Below are 27,003 nucleotides of genomic sequence, written 5' to 3'. Positions count from 1 at the left end.
CAGGAACAAGACAAGGATGCCCTTTATCACCACTCCTATTTAACTTCTTTTTTTTTTGGAAGTCTTAGCTAGAGCAATAAGGCAAGAAACAGAAATAACGGGCATCCAAATCGGTAATGAAGAAGTTCAACTCTCCCTATTTGTGGATGATATGATACTATACTTAGAAAAAAAAAAAAGACTTCATCAGAAAACTACTGGAACTAATAGAAAGAGTCAGCAGAGTAGCAGGATATAAGATCAAAGTACAAAAATCAGCTGGATTCCTACACACCAATAAAGAGAATGATGAAAAGGAAATCAAGAAAACAATACCATTTATAATAGTCCCCTGAAAAAATAAAATACTTGAGAATAAGTCTAACCAGGGATGTAAAAGACCTATACAAAGAAAACTACAAAACACTACTGCGAGAAACCAAATGAGATCTACATAAATGGAAAAACATACCATGCTCATGGATAGGTAGACTCAACATTGTGAAAATGACAATAGTACCCAAAGCGATTTACAAATACAATGCAATACCAATCCAAATACCAACGACACTCTTTAAAGAGATGGAAAAACTTATCATTACCTTTATATGGAAAGGGAAGAGGTCCCGGATAAGTAAAGCACTACTGAAGAAGAAGAATGAAGTAGGAGGACTCACACTACCTGATCTCAGAACCTACTATACAGCTACGGTAGTCAAAACAGCCTGGTACTGGTACAACAACAGATACGCTGACCAGTGGGACAGAATTGAGAACCCAGATGTAAATCCATGCACCTATGGTCACCTGATCTTCAAGAAGGGCCCAAAGTCCATCAAATGGGGAAAAGGCAGTCTTTTTAACAAATGATGCTGGAAAAACTGGAAGTCCGTCTGCAAAAAAAATGAAACAGGACCCATAACTCACACCATATACAAAAACTAACTCAAAATAGATCAAAGACCTAAATATAAAGCCAAAAACTATGAAGTTCATAGAAGAAAAAATAGGATCAACACTAGAGGCCCTAACACATGGCATTAACAGGATACATATCACAACCAACAACACACAAGCTCCAGGGGATAAGCTAGATAACTGGGATCTTCTAAAAATTAAACACTCACGTTCATCAAAAGACTTCACCAAACGAGTAAAAAGAGAACCTACAGACTGGGAAAAAAATTTTGGCTATTACAAATAATAAAAAGATCTAATCTCTAAAATCTACAAGAAAATCCAACACCTCTACAACAAAAAGACAAATAATCCAATTAAAAAATGGACAAAGGATATGAACAGACATTTCACCAAAGAAGACATTCAAGTGGCCAAAAGACACACTAAGAAATGCTCTTTCTCAATCTTTGGCATCAGAGAAATGCAAATCAAAACCACAATGAGATAGCATCTCACCCCGGCATTACTGGCATGAATCAATAAAAGAGAAAATAACAAACGGAGAGGCTGCAGGGAGATGGGAACTCTTATGCACTGCTGGTGGGAATGAAAAATGATACAATGATTTTGGAAAATGCTATGGTGCTTCCTTAGAATGCTAGAAATAGAAATATAATATGGTCCAGCAACCCCACCCCTAGGCATATATCCTAGAGAAATAAGAGTCATCACATGAAAAATACATGTACACCCATGTCCATTGCAGCATTGTTCACAATAGCAAAAAGATGGAAATAACCTAGATGCCCATCAACAGATGAATGGGTAAACAAACCCTGGTACATACACACAGTGAAGTATTACACAACACTGAAGAACAAGGATGAATCTGTGAAGCATTGCATAACATGGGTGCATCTGGAGGACATTATGCTGAGTGAAGTAAGTCAATCACAAAAGGACAAATATTGTATGAGACCACTACTGTAAAAACTCTTGGAAAGGTTTACATACAAAAAGAAAGAGTCTTTCATGGTTATGAGGGTGGGGAGGGGTGGGGATGGAGCAACACTTAATAGACAATAGGTAAGTGGTAACTTTGGTGAAGGGTAAGACAGTACACAATACTGGGGAAGACAGCACAGCCTGTACAAGGCAGGGTCGCAGTAGCTCCCTAGACATACCCAAATTCCCTGAGGGACCAAATTGCTGGGCTGAGGGCTGTCGGGACCATGGTCTCAGGGATCATCTAGCTTAGTTGGCATAACATAGTTTAAAAATAAAATGTTTTACCCTTTGGTGAGTATCATCTGGGGTCTTAAAAGCTTGTGAGCAGCCATCTAGGACACTCCCCTGGTCTCACTCCTTCGGGAGCAAGAAATAATGAAGAAAATTAAAGACACAGGGAAGATTAGTCCAAAGGACTAATTGACTGCATCTGCTACAGCCTCCACCAGACTGAGTCCAGTACAGCTAGATGGTGCCTGACTACCATCACTGACTGCTCTGACAGGGATCACAATAGAAGATCCTGGGCAGAGCTGGAGGAACAGGCAGAACAAAATTCTAACTCAAAAAGAAAAGCCAGACTTGCTAGCCTGAGAGACACTGGAGAAACCCTGAGAGTACGGCCCCTGGACACCCTTTGAGCTCCATAATGAGGCCACTCCTGAGGTTCACCCTGCAGCCAAAGATTGAACAGACCTTGAAACAAAACAAGACTAAAGTGGCACACCTGCCCTGGGGCAGGGACTGGAAAGCAAGTAGGAGAGAACAGGAAAGCTGGTAATAGGGAACCCAGGGTTGAGAAAGGAGAGTGCTAACATGTCACAGGGTTGTTAACCAATGTCATACAACAATGTGTGTACTAATGATGAGACACTAGTTTGTTCTGTAAACCTTCAGCTAAAGTTCAATTATAAATAAATAAAAGAAAATTCATGTGTGAACCTATTAAACTTTGTATTCCCAGCAAAGGTGAGACCCTTCCTGCATGAATGGTTATAAGCCTGGGGAGAGTTGTCCTTGGATCTTCCATGTGTACCTGGTTCAGATGACACAACCCTCTCATACTGTAGTTCTTTCCCCTGATAACCAAATAACAGAGGGACATTTTCTTTTGGTGACTTTCAGTGGGTGTTTTATGATGTTTATAAATTAATTCCATTCCAAATCCTAATTTAAGACTTAATTTCTTCTCTGATTCCAGAACCTTTTACAGATTTTCAACACAATCTCCCAAATACCCATTGGAGTCTTAGTTATCTAGTGTTTCAGATGGGGCTTCACTGCTTGAGCAAGTTAATACATCTCCTGGCACCTGGTAGGCAGCTATTGATCTGCCTAATGCCTTTTTCTCCATACCTGCTTCCAATGGACCACCAGAAGGAGTTTACCTTCAGCTGGCAAGGCTGGCAATACACCTTCAATTGCCTACCTTAGGGCTACTCCAACACACAGCCCTATGTTATAATTTAGTCTGCAGGGACCTTGATCACCTATCCCTTCCACAAGAAGTCACACTGGCCTATTACATTGATACATTATGCTGATAGGACCTAGTAAGGAAGAAGTGTCAATGACTCTGGACTTACTGTAAAATGTTTGCATGCTAGAGGGTGGGAAATTAATCCCACAAAAACTTAGGCACCTTCCACCTCATAGAAATTTCTAGGAGTCGGGTGGTGTGGGGCATGTGGAGATATTCCCTCTAAAGTGAAGGAAAAGTTATTGCATCTGGTCCTTCCCATGACTAAAAAGGAGGCACAAGTTTAATGAGTTTTTAAACAATTCCACCCCCCCCCCCATCCCATTCCTGAAGTCTCCGGCAGAGTTCTACTGACTTGGTAGCTTATATGTGCCCAGCACATAGTGGGGACTCAGGAAAGATATGTTTTATTTGCGAACAGTTGAAATATCACAGATTCAAATTTCGTTTGCATCCACTAGGGTTTTCCAAACCTACTCAAAGGGGAGCTTGTCTCAATATAACCATTCTGGGGCCCCCGACCCGAAGTCCTCACCAGGTGAGTGAGATTCCCCAGGTTTGGAGTGAGACATGAGGTGATTTGACTGTATTTTTCCCATTCTCATTACTGTTTTCCCTTTGGTTTTTATTTCCAGACCCACTAAAAGAAGTGCCTTTTCTTGAGCATAAAGGGTGAAAAAATGAGGTGCGTCTGAAAAAGAGTATTCCTGTATCATCTTGTTTTCTGTTTGTTTGACTTTTGGTCATAATCTTCTTAATTTTAATGCAAGTCCATGAAATCAGGGTATGTTCAGTCTTTCCCTAACACTCAGTGATCTAATTAATAAATACTTGTTGAAAATAAACTTTTTCATAGTCTCTTTCCAAGGAGTATCGAAAGGATTTGCTTCTTCCTTACGCTCTTTGAAGCCTGGTCTCAGGTTTCACAGATACAAAACTAATCACAATTTCCCAGGGACTAGCAATAAACACATTCATTTTAACAAGATAATAATTGACAGCACAGCATTTATCCGTCACCGGGATGGCCGAGTGGTTAAGGCGTTGGACTTAAGATCCAATGGACGTATGTCCGCGTGGGTTCGAACCCCACTCCCGGTAAAGCAATTTTAACAGGTATTTTACCTGACGACAATTCTTAGTGCAAATCTAGGAGCGGGTTAGTTAGTTAGTTTTTAGGAGCTAGAATCTTTGTATGGAAACCGATTTAATGATTCCAAACATTCCAAAAGACAACTGGGTATTAAATATTGTACTGCCTTTCTGCGGAAATACCTCGTGGGCCAATATTAAGAAGGTATTTCTAACTTTGTGCATTTGGGCTACAGGTATGTAGCAAATACAAAAAAGCCTAAGTAAATGTTCTACCTAAAGAGAACTGAATTCTCCAGACAATTAAGCTCCAAGAGGAAGGAAACGGTGAGATTTTAGTCCTTCGGCAGCAGAAAGCTTCTGGTTATCCAAGGCACAGACAGGCACAAGGCATTGAGTCCCTCCGGCACTGGCTCGCTATGGGTCGGAATCGACTCGACGGCAACCGGTTCCAGGTACAGCACTGGCTCTTTTTATTTCTGGATAACTGGACTCAATAAAATAATAATATATATATATATATTTTTGGGGTTGGACTCACAAAAGGCCAACTCTTCATTAAAGCTATGGGGATGGCTCTCGTCTTTAGACCCAGTGTCCGGTGTAAGAGCGCCAAATAGGTAGAATCATCCCCAAGGTGCGGGCGAATTTGTCAGAGGAAACACTTTTTTTTTTTTAAGTGCTCTCCAAAGAAGAGAAAATTATCAATAACCAAATAATATGCTTTTCCATTTAACTTTTAGTGAGAAGGACCTAGTAGTTAACCATTCCTGAAGAAAGGGAGGTGAAAGGAAATACTATTCGGTGCTATTCGGAATGGTTAGAGTTTTCACAAAAGAAAAACATTCAGTATTTAATTAGATTGTGATGAGACTATTCTTGGATGGGATGGCTGTAAAGAGTTATTCTTTGGCCCCTGATATTTTTAGGATTTTTTTTCTGTTCTTCCTCATAGTGATACTGGGCTTTAACGTAGGACTTATTACTTTTGCATTACAAATTTTATGAGAAACTGCCAGAATGTTTTCCAAAGCAGCTATACCGTCTTACATTCCCACCAGCAATGTATTAAAGTTTCTCACCAACACTTGGTACTTTTAAGGATCTTTTAAATTTTTAGTCATTTTAGTGCCTGTGGTGGATAGTATCTTATTGTGATTTTACTTTGCTTTTCCCTAAAGGCTAATGATGTTGAGCATCTTTTTATGCCATTATTAGGCAGCCAGATATATTCTTTGGTAAAATGTCTGTTCAAATATTCGTCCATTTTTAATTAGCTTGTTTTCTAATTATTGAGTTTTGAGAGTTCTTTATATTTCTAGACACATCACCATAGACACATCACCATTATCAAATACGTGTTTTGTAAACATTTTATCTCAGTGTATATAACTCGTCTTTTGTTTTCTTAACAATGAATTTTCCAGAGAAGAAATTTTTCACTTGGATAGTCTTATTTATCATTTTTTGAGAGAGGTCGTATCAAATATCCTAATATCACCCTGTCATGTTTTACTGTGGCTTCATGTTAGAGAGATAGCACAGTTCTTTCCTCCACTCTCTCTCCTCATGTCCATTTGGGTAGCTTCTGGCCCGCTCTGCCCTCTCGTCTCCCCTCCAGACAGGAGATGCCAACATAGTCTCATGTGTCTACTTGATCCAAGAAGCTCGTTCTTCACCAGTATCATTTTCCATCTCATATTCCAGTCCAATCCCTGTCTGAAGAGTTGGCTTTGGTAATGGTTCTTGTCTTGGGGTAACAGAAGGTCTGGGGGCCATGATCTCTAGGGTCCTTCTAGTCCCTGTCTGACCATTAAGTCTGGTCTTTTTACATGAAGCCTATTTTGTCTGAAATTAGTATAGACTCCCCGATCTTCTTTTGATTGGTGTTTTGAGGGCATATAATTTTGAACCCTTTTACTTTTTAACCTAACTATATGATTATATTTAAATTTGGTTTCTTGTAAACAGCATATAGTTGGGTCTTTCTTTTTTATCCAGTCAACAAACTATGTCTGTAATTGGTGTGTTTAAACAATTTGTATTTAATGAATTACTGACATTTGCATTAAAATCTACTATCTTGCTAGTTGTTTTCTATGTGTTCCTTCTATTCTTTGTTCCTTTCTTTTCTCTTTTTCTTCATCTGTCCAGGACATATGAAGTGAAAAATCTCAGGGAATGCGTAAACAGGTCAATTACAGACAGAGCACGTGTTCGGAGCACTGTTTACAAAGTGCTTAATTGATGGGACCCATTTTGCAGTTTTCATTTTGTTATTAGTGGGAAGAAGGTGGTTTAGGGGGAGCTGTTCTGGGAACCTGGTGATTATGTAACTATTTGTGCTGTTTATCTCAGCTCAGAATTCACCCTTTTATACTGCTTTGTGAAAATGGGCCTGGGTTTTTAAAACACTTTCTATTTCCGGTGCCATCTAGCACTGAAGTTTTGTCAATAGAGGGTGCTGAAGAGACACTGCAGGAGGAAAAAAGATTGTACTTTCTGGTTCTAGCAGCTCCTGTAGCCTTCTCAGCTTCTCTAGTGCCCAGCTCCATTCTAATGACCTCAGTGAAATTTGAGAAAAGAAAATAGATGTTCATCGATCCATTCACAAATATTTATTGGACGCTATGCATGGTGAATATTTCAGGATGCAAAGAAGAATTAAGATCACTTGTGGGAATAATACAACAAAGCAATTATTTCAGTAACTGCTGGAGCTTTTATCATAAGTTCTTAAATTATAGAGTCATAATAAGATCAAAGACAAAATATTCAATGTTTGCAAAGCAAATCATTGATCATTGCATGGTACAAGGGAAAGAGATTGTCATCAAAGAAAATTCTGAATTGTCTGGTATTCAAGAAAAAATTTAAAGTGTTTCAGTCCTGCCATGTGGGGGGTGATTTTCTTTATGCAACTTTTCAGATAGTTCAGGCTTTCTTCCTCTCTTCTCCTTAGAAACTTGGGCCACTGCCACCCTCAGAAACCACATCGCCATTTCTCAGTTTTCCACACCAGGAAATAATCAAATAACAGAAGTTTCATCAAGAATAAATTCCCCAAGCTGTCTTCAACAAAACCAGGGCTAACACTTTTCAAAATTACAAAAGCCTACAGTAAGCTGTTTTTAAGTGTCCTAAAAAAAAAAAAAAAATTTTTTTTTTTTAGTCAGTTCTGACTCATAGCAACGCTATATACAGTAGAACCAAAAGCTGCCCGGTCCTGGGCCATCCTCATAATCATTGTTATGCTTGAGCCCATTGCTGAAGCCACTGTGTCAATGCATCTTCCTCTTGTTTGATGACCCTCCACTTAAGTACCAACTACGATGTCCTAAGAACTGGGCCCTCCTGATAACATGCCCAAAATGCATACGATGAAGTATTGCCATCCTCTCTTCTAAGGAGCATTCTGACCTACAATGACAGCCTCACCAAATTGCAACCTAGGATCCTTTGTTTACTAGATAGGGTCCTTAATCAGCCAAGTCAAGCAGCCTCTTGAATGAATAAGGAAAAATAGCAGAAGAAATGTAATATGTGAAATTTGCTATTTTCTCACACTAGGAATATTGCTTTGGGAGTAGAATACACATCTTAAGTAAAAAACAAACAAAAATTCTTTAGAGTAAGACACAGCCATGGAGTCTGCCAAAAAGAACTGTTCCTGGCAAATTGATTCCACTTTATTGATGTCACCAAATCACTCACTGCAAGATGTGAGAGTTAATACATGATATGATATATGATGTGATATAGTATAAGAAATAATTAAAAATTTTCTAGTAGCTACATTTAAAAAATAAAAATTAACAGGTAAAGTTTATTTTAATGTTTTAACCCCAAATATAGTCATCTTAATATATAAGAAAAATATATATATAATCAATATAAAATACTGAGATATTGTCTTTTTTTTTTTTTTTTTAGTACAAGTCTTTGAAACATTTGATAGTGGCTACAGCTTCAGAACATTCTGGGGAGGTGGAAAATATTCTGTCTTCATAATATGGAGCCCTGGTGGTACAGTGGTTAAGCACATGGCTGCTGACCAAGAGGCTGGCAGTTGGAATTCACCAGTTGCTTGGTGGAGACACTATGGGGTAGTTCTACTCTGTTTTACAGAGGGAATTGTCTTGATGGCAACCGATTTTTGGTCTTCACAATATAATCTCTGTAGTTTTTTTTTTTTTTTTTTTTGTCCCAGCATGTAGGTCAAAATAAGCCTCAATTTTTTCCATCAGGTCCAAGAATGTGAGTGTGCTTATTATATAAAGTTCTTTGTTGGAGGGAGAAGTGGAAACAGACTTCTTTCTAAAACAAATTACACCAAAAAAAAAGAAAATCTGACGAAATGTACACTTCTATTAAAGAGAATTAAAAACAAAACATACAAACAAAAGAACAGCTTGAGAGTAGAAGGTCAGTTACCTTGTTGGTTAAAGCTTGGTGGTACTAATGTTGAGACTGTGGGTTTGACCCCCATATAGATGCTTCATTTTTTCTTTTCTTCTTTGAAAGTTATCTGTCCCTGTCAGCTGTAAAATTGGGTAATAAAATATAACGCACCAGTTCAGTTGTAAGTGTGATCTGTGGAATAGCAGCACCAAAATTAACTTGCTAGAAGTCCTAGAACCAACGTAGAGTCCCTGGGGGGTGGGGCCCAGAAAATTAAGTTTAACCGTTCCTCCAAGTGATTGTCCTGCACCCTAAAATTTGAGAAACATTCATTTCAGGAAGCTCCAAATCCTTTGGGCTATTCTCCCCTCGCTTTTAACCCGCTCACAGTTCAACAGACTGTGGATCAAACGAGATCTGAGAGCGTGGTGGGTTCATTCTTTTCATTCCCAGCGCCCCTTACAGAGCACACTGTTCAATCAACTCCTGTAAGATAAATAGGCGTACACCCACAGTTTTGCTGGTTCGTGTACTTTTTTCCGGTTTCACCTTTATTTTCCCTCCTAAGCCCCTCCACTCGGCCCCAAACGTCAGGAGTCTCTTTCAAGAACACCTAGAAAGGAGGTCCTTCTGTAGAAAGAGACATCAACCAAAACCTGCTACACTTCCCCTGTCTTCCTTACGTCCTCACTCCTCCCTGGGTGCTTAACTTTTGCCTGGGATTCCTTTCAAATGTAAACAGAACAACAGACACATAGAGTATTTCCCCCCACCTATTAAAAGGTAACGAGCCAGCCAGGAGTCGAACCTAGAATCTTCTGATCCGTAGTCAGACGCGTTATCCATTGCGCCACTGGCCCTCACGCTAAGGTTTAGGTCGATTTTCTACTGTTCATTACCAATATGCAGACAGAAATGAAGTGCGCAAGATCACGTGGGTTCCGGTAAAACAGACCAATTTCTTTTCTGTTTATTTTACAGGAGTTACATTCCCTAATATACGTAAAAAAGGAAATTTCACCCTTTGAACACGGTGTATGCAATAGAGCGACTGTCCTTTCATCAAAGCTTTTTTTTTTTTTTCTTTTGTGTGCGTGCTTGTTTGTATCTATTGTTTCTACTCGCCAACATTTCAATTTGTTTAGTCGGTTCATCTGTCCGTCCCTGGAACAATTTCATGTTTCTTACATTGGATACTGATGCTGTGTGTGGATCAGTAATTAGTGATCCATGTAATTTTTAATTACGCTACAATGAAAATTAAAGTGGAATGAAATACGTTGTTGTGGTATTAATCATATATTTTCCATCTCACTCTCCTAAGAGCTGTAACTCACTAAGGAGAAAATCATTTCAGACTCGATGCAGCAGATAAAGACGTTCGAAAACACCCACCCCCAAAATGAGGCAAAACGCAGGCAAGAAATGTATAAAGATACACTTTTTAAGAACCAAATTCACTTAGAAACTTAAAGGTCAGAGTTGACATAAGTATAAAATTAAAGCAGATCTGTTGTCCCTGGGTAAATATTAAAGGAGTCAATGTAGGTAAAATAATAATAAAAAAAAATAGGCACGTGAAAATAGTGAAGTATTTACAAGCGAGGGCTGCCTTCTCCTCTGGGAGGGAGAAGAGCAATAGTTAGGGGCCGAGTATACAGGCCAGTGCAACCAGGATGCATATGGCCCTTATCTCGACTCTTTCCTGGTAGATCTGTGGCTTTGGCCAAGTTGTGTATCCTTTTTTTGCCTTGATTTCCTCATTTCTGTACAGTATTTTTACAAGACTCTGGCGTGCTCGCTATCTAATGGATATTTATAATACCAGTAGACCTTTATGGCTCCCACTAGCCCTTACAATATGACTTTTTTTTTTTTTTTCCAAAGTACCGTACCAGAGAACTCTTCAAGGAAGCTACCTGCATTTCTATTATCAGCAGGAGGAAGTTTATTCCCAGATTTTTTAAAACAAAATTTCCTCAGTTTCTCTTTGTCATCTGGATTTGCCGCTGCTTTCAGATTTAACAATCTCAACACAGAACAACCGGCTATTCTGAGCGCACACTACTTAAGTCCGGAACTTGGAGTGGACAGTGGCAGGCTGTAGATCACGGTCCTGGGCTCAGGGGTTCACAGATGCTCTGGTCTGGGAAGAGCAGAATATAAGGGCTGAAATAGGGTTTATGTATTGAATGATAGTCAACAAGAGAAGAGGCGTGTACTGAAGAGGTGGGAGGATCAACATAAGGCTCGGGGCAGAGGGCGGCCCTGTTGAAACGTTCTGCTGCTTTGAACTCACGCTCTGTTGGCAGAGTGGTTAAGCGTCAGGCTGCTACCTCAAAGGTCAACAGTTCGAATCCACCAGTGTCAACAGTTCGAATCCACCAGTGCGTCTTTGGAAACTCTACTGGGCAGCTCTATGAATAAGAGTCGACTGGGCGGCAACAGGTTTGGATTTTGGTTTTATGCTTGAGTAAGGAAGACTGAAGAAGATTTGATGCATTTGAATTTATGACTTGATGCATTTGAATTATGGTGTTGGTGAAGAATATTGAATATACAGTGGACTGCCAAAAGAACGAACAAATCTGTTTTGGAAGAAGTACAGCCAGAATGCTCATTAGAAGCAAGGATGGCAAGACTACGTCTCACATACTTTGGACATGTTATCAGGAGTGGCCAGTCCCTGGAGAAGGACATCATGCTTAGTAAAGTAGAGGGTCAACGAGCTGGACTGACATAGTAGTGGTTGCAACAATGGGCTCAAACACTGCAACGATTATGAGGATGGCGCAGAGTCGGGCAGTGTTTGGTCTATTGTACATGGTATCGCTATGAGTTGGAAACGACTCAAGGATACCTAACAACAACAACATGCTTGTGGAAAGGAACCCTGGTGGAGCAATGGTTAAGCGCTCGCTACTAATAAAGCTGAGAGTCACCGTGATTTGTGTTGACTTGGGTTTGTAACTCAGAAAAAGACGAACGCTGTGAGCAGGATTTGAACCTGCGTGGGGAACCCCCATTGGATTTCGAGTCCAACGCCTTAACCACTCGGCCATCACAGCCTGATGGTGGGATTCATCTTGTATACTGAAAATACGTTGCCATCTCCACACCCCAGTTTTGCTCTCCAGTTTCACTGGCGTTATTTGAGTTTCTTCTACTGTGGTATATTTGGCATGTTTTCTTTCAGGAGTACACAAAAAGAAGTCATTCTCCAAGGCTCATCCTCAGACCTCTCCACTCAATCCCTTCCTACCCTCACTCAATTTCATCCATCTCCTCAGACCCCTTCTGCTAAATCTCACCTCTCTGACAGGATGCAACATTCCAGCGCCACAAGAATGCCTGATTTTTAATTTTCTCATATTTATACACATGGGAACCGTGGTGACGCAGGGGATAAGTGCTACGGCTGCTGGCCCAAAGGTCGACAGTTCGAATTCACCAGCTGCTTCTTGGAAATCCTATGGGCAGTTCTATCCTGTCCTATAGGGTCACTGTGAGTCGAACTCGACATCAACGGGTTTTTTTTTTTTTTTTTTTTTGTACACATGAGAGGTTATACTGTGTATATATATATATATAATGTGTCTGCAGCATTATTTGTAACAGCGAGACTGGAAACCTAATTGTTCAGAATTATTTACTTAGATTATGGCGCATCTACACAATGCAGTTTCGTGCATATTTAAAAGATTACGAAGAAAATTACTATGTGTGCATATATATTTTAAAATAAAAGTAAGATTTAGAGCAATGTGTACGGAATGCTATCATGGGAGATACATTTGCATTATATTATATATATATTTTACAAAAAACTCTCGGAAGATAATAAACTCATAACAACAGCAACTAGTTGAGGGGCTAGAGTGAGAAGATGGGGTTCACGAGGGAATAGGGTTCAGGAGCAGGAGGGAAAAGATCACTGCATGCTTTTTTCGGCTTCAAATGTTACCTATTCAAAAGAATTAAAATTAAAGAAAACACTATAAAAGAGAGGAGTGGGGAGAAAAACTGTTCTTACAAGAGACCTCCTCCACTCCTCTGTGGAATGGTGACTAGAGCCATGGTTCTGGAACTTGGCTATAAGAGGGGCTCTGAAAGAGGCCTCACCTGGTGTCCCATAGGGAACTAAGTCACATAAATGAGACTTGAGGCTGTCCCAGGAGCCTGAGGCAAAAAGGAGAGAAGATTCCCAAATTGCATCCAAGGCTGGTCCTGGACCCGCAGGTCAAAGGAAAGCTGGGAGATTCTTCTAGAATATCAGATTCTCAGACCACCCTGGAATATTCTTCAGACACAAAATTGAATCTTTCATTTGAGAGCGGTGTTTGTGCAGGCATGGCCATATGGAAGCTCTGAGGACCAGACCCACCATCTACAAGACCTGATTTGAAGCCCTTTGGGCAGTTGCCTCATTTGTCTAGAATATTCTAAGGGAAGCAAGAAGATAGTCCCTCTCCACAATATAATCTCCGTGGATTATTTTGCCCAAATCCGCAAAATTTAAATAGCCTAAACTTCTTCCTTCGTATATGAAGTACGGCTTTAAAAGTTTGTGTGCGTGCTTTGTTTCGTATTGTTTTTCTATTTTCTGTTTCGGTCTTGGCCCGGGCGTAGCTCTCCTTACACCAGTTTCCAAGATAAATGCCCGCTCCACCTCACGGGAGATCCTCTCTCCGCTTAGTTGCAAAGAGCAGGGAGTGGAATAAAGCTCTGTTCAAATGTTCGGTTCCCCATCCCCAGCTTTTCCATTAAACCAGTTGACGGTTCTGCAGCAAATCTCCGGACCAGCCGAGGGCAAAGCGCTCGGCGGCTTCACTGGTTAGCTTTCCAGTGCCCCTGACAGGACGCACTGGAGACTTTAAAGTTTCCTGCAACGAAGACCGTGGGGGAGGGAATGTTTGCGAGTTTTTCTCACCTAGATTTTTATTTTCTCCCAAGTCCTTCTACTTTACCAAGGGATTTAGGAGAGACACCCCCCCCCCCCAAAAAAAAAAGAAAAGAAAAATTTAGAAAGGAGGGCCGTTTGTTTAAAATGACGCCACCCAAAGGAACTACTGTCCATCTTTTCCTTTCTCCCCGCCTCTTCCTCGGGCTTCTTCAGGGATCCCGTTCAATTCTAAGCGGTTTCTCAGACCCTCCCTGATCCCTTGAGCCCGCGGCGTTCTTCTATACGTCAACGTTCCCCCAGGCGATGTCTTTTCTCTTTCCCCTAAAACTCACTCCCGCTGACTGAGTCAGAATCAACTTGACGGCACTGGGTTTGGTTTTTTTTTTTTTTGTCTAACAGCTGTGTGTAAGGCAAAAGGTTCTTTGAGTGTGGACCCTACCAAAGGCAAAAAGTTGAATGGAGAACTAGCCGGTAAATTATTTTCTGTAAAGCTTCAAAGCTTGATTTTAAAATTTGACTTTCTAAGGGTCTTTCTCAGGCAACTTCCTCTCTCAATCTCAGGAAAAGGTCGGAATAAAGAAGAAAATATTAGAAGATTGCTCATTTGATGACGCTTAAGACTCATTTAGACTCAAATGACAATCAATTTGAAGGGCGGGGTGGCAGCACCTCCAGATGTGAACATTTGAAATTACAACTTTGTGATTTTTATGTCAGGTTAATATTTTGACATTTTGCCTATCACCAGCAACAATGATAACCACCTAATAGGCTCATGTTTAAGAAGGCTATAACCTCCTGTTTCTATGCAGTCAAAAGTTCTCATTATTTTTGCCCATTTTGAGGAGACCAAAATCTTTAATTTTGAAAACCTCAGTATCACAGGTGAGCAAATCACGTCCTTTTACACCAGTGTTGTGTATAAGGTGTGTAGGATATTTAGCAGGTTATGATCTCATTTTCTTTGGTAAGACATTTCTTTTTGTTTTACGTATTTTTTGGCAAAAATATACACAGCAAAACATAACCAATTCAATAATTTCTACATGTATAACTCAGTGACATTGATTACATTTTTCAAACTGCAACTATTCTCGTTATTCCTTTCCAAATTATTCCTGCACTATTAAGATAAACTCACTGCTCCCTAAGCTTCTCATCTAACTTTTTAAGTTGCTGTGGTCACTTTGATCGCATATTGATAAATCTTTAAAACAGTTCCATACTCAAGGCAGACATTCTTTACTAATTAAACTAAACCAGGAGCCCTGGTTGCATAGCGGTCAATCACTTGGCTGCTAACCAAAAGTTTGGCAGTTGGAACACACCAATGTCTCCCTGGGAGAAAGATGTGGCAATCTGCTTCTGTAAAGATTACAGCCAGGGAACTTCTGGGGCAGTTCTACTCTGTCCTATAGGGTCCCTATGAGTCAACTCATTGACAATTAAAAAAAAAAAAAATTGGTTTAAAGACGACTTCAGGGGATAGTTTCCATTTAAGGTTTAAAGATTATCTCAGGCCAATAGTTTTGTGGGATCAGTAAGAAATTTCTTGGCTCAATTTTTAAAAATTTATATTTGCCCTGCAGCCAAATATGCAAATAGATTAACAAAGCCTTGTTTTTATTTGGGTAAAAGACCATGAGGTCAAAAGTGTTGTGGGCCATTCTGGCTAGTGGATCAGAGACTTGGTGAGGTTTAACAAGACCTGAAGAATGAAGAAATTTTTTGAGGAAAAAATTACTGAGACCAGGGAGGGAAAATAGTATATTTTCATTCAGGGAGAAACATTTTAGTAAAGACATACATTTTTGAGTGTCTTGCACTTCTTTAGAAATTGTTTGGTAGGGTAAAAACATTTGCCAGTTATTATTTAAAAGTATTTAATCTTCAAGAAGTACTAAATAGAACCTCACTACAAGTTCAACAGCAGCATTCCAGTCCAAGTGGTCTTTTAAAACAGTGGTCTTTGCCCCAGTATCTTGAAGAAGAAGGGGCATCTGCCCCTCTGCAGCAGTGGAAAGGTTAATCATGGGTGCAGTTCACTGGCCTGTGGCAACTTGGGCACTGGGGTGGCAGCAGCAATGCGGGTCCTCAGTCTCCTTGTGTGGGAGTTGGAGAAGGTTGTCCTCACCCTGACAGCCTTTGTGGAAGGCAATTTGGGAAAGAGTCCATGGAATACTTTAGACTCTCAAAGGGATCTAAGACCCAGAAAAGTCTAAGACACATTGGTGTAGAGAGAAACAGGCTGAGGAGGGAGCCCTGGAAAGTATGCAGAAGGCTCCTAAGAAGAAGACTGAGAAAAGTGTCAGGAAGAAAGCCAGACAACTGAAGTCACAGAAGCCATTGGGGCCGCGGGGGTTGGCGGGGGGAGGGAATGGTTCAGGAGGAAATAATAGTATAGGCAATTCAAGCAAATGGTCAGGAATGCAAACAGTACAGAGTAGTATGCAGCTAAAAGCCCTGGAGATATAAAAAAAAAACTGGAGATATAGGGAGATTAAAAAAAAAAAACAAAAAACAAAAAACAAAACCCCATGCTGTCCAGTTGATTCCAACTCTTAGTGACCCTATAGAACAGAATAGAACTGTCCACAGGGTTTCCGAAGAGCAATTGGTGGATTTGAAATGCTGACCTTTTTGTTGGTAGCTACGCTTTTAACCACTCTACCACCAGAGAGATACAATAATGAACAAAACCCAATTCCTGCCACTGTTGCTTACTTACCTGCAACAACCAAGAAAACAGCTAAATAAGATAATTCAGACCCCTAAAGTAATATTAAACTCATTGCCATCAGTCAATTGCAACTCATGGAGACCCATGTGTTAGAGTAGAACTGCTCCATAAGATTGTTTTTGTTTTGCACCTAAAAAAATATTTTACTGTGTTTTAGGTGAAAGTTTACACACCAAATTAGATTCCCATTCAACAATTCAACAAATTGTTCCATGATATTGGTTACAATTCCCAAAATGTATTAGCACTCTCACCATTTCCACCCTCCCTTCTCTGTTCCCATCAGTCTGGTTCCCCTGCCCCTCCTTGCCTTCTCATCTTTGCTTTTGGGTAAATGTTGACTACTTGGTTTCTATAGTTGGTTGTTTAAAGGAGCACATTCCTCACGGGCGTTATTGTTTGTTTTATAGAGCAATCTATTACTTGGCTGAAAGGCGACCTCTGAGAATTCCTTGGGGTTTTCTTGGCTGTAATCTTTATGGAAGTAGATTACCAAGCCTTTCTTCTGCAGTGCTGCTTGGTGGGTTCAAACTGACCACATTTAGGTTAGTAAAAACCAAAAACCCAAGCCTGTTGCCATTTAGTCGATCCCAATTCAGAGTGATTCCAACTCATAGCAACCCTATAGAACAGAGTAAAACTGCCCCATAAGGTTTCCAAGGAGCAGATGATGGATTTGAACTGCTCACCTCTCAGTTAGCAGGCAAGTTCTTAACCACTGTGTCACCAGGGCTCCAAGCTGACTGTAAACCATTTGTGCCACAGGAGACCTGAGAGTAATATTAGAAAACCAGATAACTTGCAGATGATGGAATTTGGCTTTTTTTTTTTTTTTTTTAGCTTGAATCCACCAGGTGCTCCTTGGAAACCCTATGGGGCAGTTCTACTCTGTCCTATAGGGTTGCTATGAGTCAGAATCGACTTTATGGCAACGGGCTTGGTTTTCTTTTTTTTTTTTGGTTTTTCTTTTTAGCTGTATACTTGTTTTGTCTTCAACCAAGTCAAGGCTGTGGCAACTCTTTGGGGTCCTCTGCAGCCAGCCATTGGAACTGTTCCATCGCTTACAAGCACAAGGAAGGTGAAGCCTGTCAAAAGCTGCTAGTAGGGAGGCTTGGAATACTCCTGATCAAATTCTGCTGTTGCTTCAAGAAGAGGAAAACATTGACTGAAGGGTAATTGCTGGATTTCTTGACATTGGGAAAACTCAGCAGTGCACTGAGAGCTTGGCTTATGATGAGTTTGTGACCAATCTAAAAGTACTGCACAAGCCTGGTGTATCTGAAATGGCTGACCCAGGCTTGGGTTTGACTCCATTTCGTTACTTCTGCTTTTACCCTAACAATACCTAACCTTTGAACAGACTTAATCATGTAGCTAAAGAAATGTCTTTCTCTGTGGTTAACCTAAAAGAATGTCCAAAGGATGCTCGCTGGGGATCTTTGCTTAAACATTTATTGAAACCCTTTGTTCTAGGGAAATGTTTGCCTTAAGATAGATATTTTAACAATGTGTTTTAGGAAAATCTATTCTATAATCACCTTGTGACCACCCTGTGATACCCCCCATTCAGCACGTAGCTGTGCAATTATGCACCGTATCCAATACCCTCCATCTGCGTATACTCTCTAGACCAATCCTAGCAAAAGCCCCCCCCTTCCCAGACGTCCTGCCCCCAGATCCGCTAATCGCTCGCCAACCAATCAGAATACTGCAGCCCAAATTCCTGGTGTAACCCTATAATTATGCTTTTGTAACTGCCTATCAGGAGTGCATGGTTTCATTTTCATGAGATCTAGTGTGTCCCCGGCTTGAGGTGTCTTTTTGCTTTCGATAAATCTCCTATTTTGATTTTAAGCAGACTCCATGTGTTTAGTCTATGACAATACCTAGCCAGTATTTCAAATCCAAGGTCATTACTAGAGCTAATACCCACAAAAAAAGAATAGGATATACCCTGTCATGGATTGACTTATGTCCCTCCCAAAAATATGTGTATCAGCTTGGTAGGCCATGATTCCCAGTATTGTGTGGTTGTCCTGCATTTTTTTAATTGTAATTTTATGTTGAGAGGATTAGAGTGGGACTGTAACACCACCCTTACCCAGGTCACCTCCCTGATCCAATGTAAGGTAGCTTCACTGGGGTGTGACCTCCACCACCTTTTATCTCTCAAGAGATAAAAGGAAAGGGAAACAAGCAGAGAGTTGGGGACTTCATATCACCAAGAAAGCAGCACCAGGAGCAGAGCACATCCTTTGGACATGGGGTCCTGCCCCTGAGAATCTGCTCAAACAGATGAAGGTCGAAGGACCTTCCTCCAGAGTGGACACAGAGAGAAAGGCTTCCCCTGGAGCTGACACACTGAATTTGGACTTTTAGCCTACTTTACTGTGAGAAAATAAATTTCTCTTTGTTAAAGCCATCCACTTGTGGTATTTCTGTTATAGCAGCACTAGATAACTAAGATAACCAAGATAACTAGATAACTAAGATAACCAAGCTAACTAGATAAGATAACTAGATAACCAAGTAGATATTCCTGAGAAGTTAATCCCTTTAAGGCAGGAATTATGATGAGTATGGCCTCTAGATAGTAACAGAGAATCATACAAAGTAATGTCTTTCACAATCATGATGCTTATGAATCTTATTAAAATTGAATTGTTGTTCTATTTGATAGTGCTATCCACTAAGCACTATTCATATAAAACATATTTCTCCACTCAGGTTAAGGGGATACAGGTGAAGGGTGAACTTTCTTCATGAGTCTTTCGGGTTTTTAAAAAATGTTTCAGGTATTTGACCTTTACAAAAAAGGAAAAGCTGCTTGTAAATGTCTATGTGTTGCCACTAATTTCGGTCCTGCTAGTTTCTGGATATCAGCTCCCAGATTCCTAATATCAAGGTTCTTCTCCTACAGTTCAGATCTCTGTACATGTAAGGCAACCTCTGGCTCTCATCACATTGAGGGGGTAGAGTTGAGGCAAAAGGAACTGACTTGGTGCCCCCTGTGTCTGTAATAATAATTCTGATATCTGTTCCAGAAACCTCAAATTTGCATTGGGGATAAGAAAAATAAATACAGATATAAAAACCTATCAGGGCTTCTGGGAAAATGGATTGATGTGCTTTTCTCTATTCTTCCTGTTAAGTGCAACTAATATCCCCGAAACAAAGCCTAACCCGTTGCTGTTGAGTAAATTCTGAATAACGGTGACTCCATGTGTTACAGAGTAGAATTGAGCTCCATAGGGTTTTCTTGGCTGTAATCTTTTTGGAAGTAGATCACCAGGCCTTTCTTCCATGGTGCTTCTGGGTTAGTAGACGAGCATAAACGGCACCACTCAGGGACCTCAAGAATTGTGAACATTATATATAAAACAAAGATAAGAATACTCTGAAAGGTGGAGGGAAGAAGGCAGACTCGCTGGGGGGAACTTGCGGGTCAGGGGAAAGACATGCTGGTAAGTTCCCCAAGTTTTCTTTTTGCTTCACGTATCCTAGATTAGAGCTGAGGAGTCCAGGAAACCAAAACACCAATGGATGTGTACAAAAAAAAAAAAGGTCTAAGGAAGTCTCCCTTTAGCCAAAGGACCAACACAGAAAAGTTTTAGACAATAACTATTCTACTCCAGCCAAATATCACAGAAAATACTGTGCCAGTGGGGAGCCTAGGCTCCTACCATTGTGAGACTGTAGCAAGGAGATCCAATACCCTTGTTGGGGTAGTGTCAGATAAAACCAGGTAGGAAATCAGAACTTCCATGACCACCCAGCAGTAATAATACATTCCTCTCTCTCCTTGCTGGGATAGTGTCTGAAGAGGCCTAGTGGAGGGTCAAAACTTTCACCACTGCACAGTGGTAACTGCGTCCCCTCATCACTGCATTGTCCCTAGGGACCACTTGGGGAGATGAAATTCTCACCACCTTCCAGCAGGAGTGGAGACTGAGTGGTGTTAAACCAAAAATCATATTAAGCCAATAATAAAAGTTGATTGAAGTTTATTTAATATATGATTTGCAAATCAGGGTAGCATTTCCCCTACAGAGTCAAAAATGTTCTGAAGATGAGAGAACCTTGAAACACTTATACCAAATCTTACTGACATTGCCATGGAAAAAAGGATTGGAACAGAATGGATAAACAAATTTGTGGTTGGGAGGGATTTTCCTACAGCATTATCTTGAAAAATAATTAAAATAATTACCAATTTACCCTAAACATAGCTTTCAGTCTAACCCTTGGAATCTGTTTCCCAAAACTGACTAAATGCTTCAAAAGAGCATAATGCCCAAGGCAAAACAATGTTACTAGTTTATTTAGACCATTGTTTAACTCAAAGGCAGCCCCCAGGAACCAGTTTCTCCAAGGCTCAAGGTTTCAAAGGACACCCAAGGGCAAATGGCCTGGGTGGATCATCCTAACTCCATGGGCCCAGAAATGTGGATTCCAGAAGAATTAAGAGTGGGAAACCTGGACTTCTTAACTCCACCTGGCATTAATGAAGAGGTGTCCCCCTTTTAACCTGCCAGAGTGGAGTTGCAGAAAGTCAGCTAGAACAGAGGGTTTAAATACCAGCCAGAACCTCATACATCCATAGTGCCCTGGTTTCACTTGTTTTAGGGTAAAAGTACGACAAAGTTTAGTAAAGCAAAAAGAAAGGTTTTATTAGGCATGTATTCAAAGAGGCAAAAGTAGGAAATGGACAGCATGCTGCTATAGCCATGTCTGCTCAAATCCGAGAAACATTGCAGAATAGACAAAAGTGGGAAAACCAGCAACCAGGCTGCCAGAGCCATGTCTGCCTGAGTCTGAGGGATATTACAGAATAACCAGTATATATCAACATTACAAAATGGGCAAAGCCATTGAAAGCTTCACCTTTTCACAGACGAGCTAAACACTGTTAAGTCATTGTGATTCTACATTTGGAGTCATCTTTCTTAACAATCAGTGGTATAGGTTTCAGTAACAACAGTCAGGAGGGTCTACACTGGTCCAACAAATCTTGCTATTCGATAAATGCTATAGAAAAAGATAAGAGTGGAAAGTATGTGGGTCTTTTGTGCTGTTTTATTAGTTTATTTGAAAGGTTCCCTGAAAGATGTTTTCCAAGATTGTCCTAGTTATTGTCATTATGGTGGCCCAGTGGTTGAGAGTTACAGTGAGCTATGGCTGCCAACCAAAAGGTTGGCAGTTTGAATCCACCAGCTGCTCCTTGGAAACCCTATGGGGCAGTTCTATTCCATCTTATTGGGTTGTTTGAGTCAGAATGTACTCCACGGCAAGGTTTTTTTTTCTTTTTTTTTGTCTTTATACCTCAGGGCCCAGTAGATGTGTCCTTGTGAATCCTTGTGAGTCCAGCTCCAACTGGGACACATTCTAGTACAGGGAAAAATGGGTCCAATATTATCTCCTAAATCACACTTGAAAACCACTAGTCAAATAAGAACCAGGAAGATCTCAAACTGAGTGAAAAAAGACAATGGAGCCCAACACCAAGTAGAAAAAGGTGTTAGGATTATCTGACAATGATTTTAAAGCAGCCATATAAAAATGCTTCAGTGAACAATTACAAACATGTCTGAAACAAATGAAAAATAGAAAGTCTCAGCAAAGAAGTAGAAAATATGAAGAGGAACAAAATGGGTATTTTAGAATTGAAAAATTCAACAACTGAAATAAGAACTAAGGGCATGGGCTCAACAACAGAATGGAGGGGACAGAAGAAAATCAGTGAACTGGAAGCTAGAACAATAGCTGAGGAGTTGAGGATACAAAGGAATCTAAATAAACTAAACTCCAGGAACAGGTCTTCACAGGAGAAAAAAGGCCTCTGTCTCCCCCTATTCCTGGCAGATGGGCAGAGGCACAGTAGAGGAGAAACCACGAAGACCAGGTTAGCAGAAATCAGCTAAAATTTTAAGAGATTTTTAAGGCTTGCCTGCGGACCTGTTGGACAGATTAGAATTCCCAGTAGCTTCAACAACCGCAGATTATCCCTGATGATGCATGTAGAGTACACCAAAAGGGAGTATGGGGACTGAGAGAAATACTACTGATGCACTCCCAAGTGCAGGACCTTCCGAAATTGGGGGGCATGGGAGAGAAATTAAGATTCAGGGATCTTTGGATTTTAGGCTGCTAAAAGCTCCGCTATGAGTCGGAATCGACTTGAGGGCACTGGGCTTGGTTTTTTTTGTGTGTGTAAAAGCTCGGCTTCTAAACAAAAGTCAGCAGTTCGAATCCACCAGCCACTCCTTGGAAACCCTGTGGGGCAGTTCAACTCTGTCCTACAGAATCGCTGTGAATCGGAATCGACTTGATGGCGACCGGTTCGGTTTAAAGGTTGAAATGAGCCCTGGTGGTGTAGTGGTTAAGCCCTTGGCTGTTAATCGAAAGATCGATGGCTCGAACCTACCGGCTCTTCGGCAGGAGAAAGAACGTGGCAGTAGGCTTTCATAAAGATTTACAGCCCTGGAAACCCTACGGGGTAGTTCTACTCTGTCCTATAGGGTCGCTATGAATCGGACTTGACCGAAAAGGGTTTGGCTTTTTGGTTTTAAGGGCCAGGCCAGGCCAGGCCGGGCATGGGGTGGAAGAGTTGAGAGAATGTCCCTCCCCAACCCCATTCTCCACCCCAGACATTCTGAAGGATGTCCAGCCATCGAAACAACTGGCTCCCAGGCAGTAAATCAGAGACAGATTTCACAGGGTTTGGAAAGCTGGAGGGGCAGCAGTAAAGCACAAACAGAAGACAAGGAACTACAGAGAGCAAGTACTTAGTAAAAAAAAAAACTGGTTTTCTCACTCACCTTTCAACGCATTTTTACGGGAAGACAGGGCAAATGCAGGGTTCATACGGAGGATGCAAAAACAAATTTAAAGAGCTGTGCCAAAGATCACGACCATGATCTACAGCTTTTTTTTTTTTTTAATTAAAAACAAAAATTATAAATTCCAAAATGGAAAATAAGTAAATGAAGAGTCGACCTGGCTCATCAAAATGTGTGTCATCTCTTTCTCAAAAAGAATTTGAAAAAAAGGGGGGGGGGGGAGTGTCCTTCAAGTCTTATTAAGATGTGTGTGTGTTCAGACAAGCAACAAACGAACAGAAAAGTAGTAAAGAAGCGGGGAGGGGAAGTAGGTTACAGGGTCCAGCAGAGTAAAGAGAACAAAAGGAGAATGAGTCAGGAATTATTTGACCTTTCGGACTCTCCCTGGGTTGACATCTGCCATCAAGGGGATCAGGCCAGGTCTGGGAGGAGCGCACCTCTCAAGGTTACTGGTGTTTCCCGCCTCCTTCCTCCGAACCGACCGACTAGGGCCTCCGCGACGCCGCGCCTCTCAGATCTCGGCGTTTCTCCCCTGGTCTAGATAACGGCCTCTGACTCCAGAAGTGCCCTGTCCTTGACTTCCCTTGTTGTTGATTTCGGGGTCTTGGTTCTGCCCTGGAAAAGGTCAGAGACTTTGGAGAGAGGCCCTGCCTACGGTCCTTTCTCACTAGCTGACTCCAACCCGGCACTCGGGCGCCCCCAGGTGTCTGGTGATTGGAGCTGCAGCGCCACGTCTGTGAATTTCCCGAGCGCAGAGCAGGAGGTCCGGAGTGCGCAGCTGCAATTTCAGGGCCCTTGAGGCCGCGAGAGGGGGAAAGATCCCGGGTTCCAAGGCTTCTGCGGAGAGCCTACCTGCCCGGAATGGTCTCCAGGAGCGGAGAAGAATCCGCACTCTGTGCGCTGAAGCCAAGTTCTTCGACCACGCTTGGCCAGTTCTGTGATCCGCCCGCCACGATCTCAGGCTCGGAGCAGCTTCGCGTTGCCCCGGGCCTTCCCGGGGTAGGAGGAAGGAAGCTCCGCTCCGGGACGTTTAATTTGAGTCTTCTCGGGTCAGTATTGCCAGTTTGAGAAAGACTAAGTTTCCCCGGAAGGGACAAGATTTATTTGTGCCAGCGGTGGGTTTTTCTCCTTTCCTTTTCCTTACGCGAAGGAGAAAAAAAAGGGGAAATAAAAGGAAAAGCATCTTTTATCTTTTGCGCAGAAGCACCAGCGGACATTAGTTAGATGTAGTATAAAGAGACACAGGAAAAAAAAATGACAACGCCGCGGGGGCCGGTTAGCTCAGTTGGTTAGAGCGTGGTGCTAATAACGCCAAGGTCGCGGGTTCGATCCCCGTACGGGCCACTCGGCAGAGCGGTGCAATTTTTATGTTTCTGCCTAGCACGTCTTTTGTAGACGCTGCCTTCTCACATCCAGCTACAGACCTCAAGTCGCTACACTTAAACCAAAACCCGGTCAGTCTGTTCATTCAGTGGTTAATTCGCTAGAGCAATTTTACTTTTAAGGTTCCCTCCCCTTCCTTTTTTAAAGAAATAACGTATGAAAGTTAGGATGTAGTTTTTAAAAGAAACTGAGGTAGGGCGAGTGTATTTACAGAAGGTGGGAATAGGAAAAACTATTTCAGAAGTTCTTGAGATAGTACGGTTTTGGCGCGTTTTAAACTTTCAAAATAAAAACTGTGCATTGGCGGTGGCCGGTTAGCTCAGTTGGTTAGAGCGTGGTGCTAATAACGCTAAGGTCGCGGGTTCGATCCCCGTACGGGCCAAAGGTTGCTTTCTCTTTTCCGGTATGTGGGAATGTACCCGGCTTGTCACGACGTCTGCAACCGACAATCAATACTTCGCTGTGTAATCTGGATTGGTGGTTGCTTTTTGGTTACATCTGACCGTTGTCCTCGGTGCTGCCACTTACCAAGCTATTTCCAAATCGTCTGAATTTTTTTGAACAGATGTAAAAGCTTTGAGTCGCAGATTTAAATGATGAAAATGGAGTGAGCAGTGGGGGAGAGTCTCTGAAACCACTCTTGATCTAAGCGCCTCACTCTCCCTGTCCTGTCCATTTCTCGGAGTCTGGCCAGAGTCTCCGTGTGTCTGGCACGCATCTCCTCTTTACCTGTCTCTGTCCTCCTCTCTTGCACTGTCCCTCAGTATCCCAATTATTTTTACCCTTTTCTTATTTAAAAGTGTAAGTGTAATATGTAAATGTATTATCTGTTAGACAATGGAGTAGTAGGTAAGAAAAAAAAATAGGTACCACTTATTAATTCATACTAAAAAAATTTTTTTTCCAGGTGCAGACTTTAAGCCAGTTATTGTTCTTTTTGGCTTTATTGATCACCTACTATGTCTATGGCCCTGTGCTTGGAGCCATTACTTACACCATTATTTATCAGTATTGTTAATGTTATTTTCATAGCAATCCCATGAGATAGCTAGTATTTCTTTTTACGCTACTGGTAATGAAACTGAGGCTCAGAAAAGTTAAGTTGTTTAAGGCTACACAGCAAATAAATGAGTTAAAATCCAGCTCTGTCTGACTACAGAACAATTAATCTTTTCATTGGCCTGGTGACTCTCACATGTGATGTAAGCATGCATTACAGGTGCTCTGATGGTCTCTTTCCATTTAGGCCAAGAGTCGGGCAGGGGATGGATGTATTGTATTCTTTCTTTTCAACCTCAGATCTCTTAATATATTTCTAGCGGCAGCTGTATAAGCGTTTGTGGAATGGGAATTATAATTATATAGTAGCAAAGACTACCTAATACGGACTATGTGCCAGTCACTGTTCTACATGCTTGTATTATTAACTATTGTTATCATCCTCATCTTACAGATGAGGGCAGGAAAGTGAAGAGAGATTAAGTAATGTGCTTTAATCAGGACATCTCATAATGGACACATACTGTATTATTTGGAAACCGGAACAATGGATTTTATTCACCTAAGTAGGAATTGCACCTTCATTTTAGTACTTTCATCCTCCCTTCCTTACAGACAGAAGAACAAACCCAATTACCAATCTCTCTACATTTTTTTCTTTTAATAAAATGACATTTACATTCAATGTGCCTACTCTGATCCCTTAAAAAAAAAAAAAAAAAAAAACTTCCGATAATGATTTCTAAGTTTAGTGCCCCAACACGCAGGTCTCTTAAATCCTGCAGGAGAAAACCCAGGCTCTGAGCCAAGGTTGTTGTCAGCCTTCATGCTGAACCTCCTTTTCCCGTTTAGGGCTTATCTGGGTACGGTGATTAGCTGGTTGATTTAAGGCACTGCATTAACCCTGGTTCTCAGCAGTCTGATCTTGATGCAGTGTTCTTCCAGGTAATTTTTTCTTTCTTTCTTTTTTGTTCTAGGAGTACATCCTCTCCATCCACAAAACTGCTGAACTGCATCAAGTGAGCAGAGAAAAAGGCCCAGAAGGCTACATTTCTATCTAATTGGAAATGGATTCATGGTGAAAAAGCTTGATTATTTGGATTGTTTCTTCTTTTACAAGTGTGGTAGCAGAATAATGGTTCCCCAGAACCTGTGAACATGTTACATTACTTGGCAAAAGGGACTTCGCAGATGTGACTAAGGTTGTGAAATCTAAAATGGGGAGATAATCTTGGCTTGTCTGGGTAGGCCCAGCTGAATCACATAGACCCTTAAAAAC

At 41.2% G+C, this 27,003-nt stretch overlaps 5 non-coding genes across 5 annotated transcripts; 3 read left to right on the top strand and 2 right to left on the bottom strand.

Annotated features, from left to right (window-relative positions):
* The first annotated feature begins 4,385 nt into the window (after window positions 1–4,385).
* Window positions 4,386–4,468, top strand: TRNAL-UAA (transfer RNA leucine (anticodon UAA)). Its single transcript has one exon. It is a non-coding gene; the product is annotated as a tRNA-Leu (tRNA).
* Window positions 4,469–9,647: 5,179 nt separating this feature from the next.
* On the bottom strand, window positions 9,648–9,720 carry TRNAR-ACG (transfer RNA arginine (anticodon ACG)). The gene has a single exon. It is a non-coding gene; the product is annotated as a tRNA-Arg (tRNA).
* A 2,126-nt stretch (window positions 9,721–11,846) lies between these two features.
* TRNAS-CGA (transfer RNA serine (anticodon CGA)) lies at window positions 11,847–11,928 on the bottom strand. The gene has a single exon. It is a non-coding gene; the product is annotated as a tRNA-Ser (tRNA).
* Window positions 11,929–24,612: 12,684 nt separating this feature from the next.
* Window positions 24,613–24,686, top strand: TRNAI-AAU (transfer RNA isoleucine (anticodon AAU)). The gene has a single exon. It is a non-coding gene; the product is annotated as a tRNA-Ile (tRNA).
* A 347-nt stretch (window positions 24,687–25,033) lies between these two features.
* Window positions 25,034–25,107, top strand: TRNAI-AAU (transfer RNA isoleucine (anticodon AAU)). Its single transcript has one exon. It is a non-coding gene; the product is annotated as a tRNA-Ile (tRNA).
* Window positions 25,108–27,003: the final 1,896 nt, after the last annotated feature.

Source organism: Elephas maximus, chromosome 1, assembly GCF_024166365.1.
Source record: "Elephas maximus indicus isolate mEleMax1 chromosome 1, mEleMax1 primary haplotype, whole genome shotgun sequence".
In the NCBI taxonomy this organism is placed as follows: domain Eukaryota; kingdom Metazoa; phylum Chordata; class Mammalia; order Proboscidea; family Elephantidae; genus Elephas; species Elephas maximus.
This window is presented reverse-complemented; position numbering and strand designations above follow the sequence as displayed.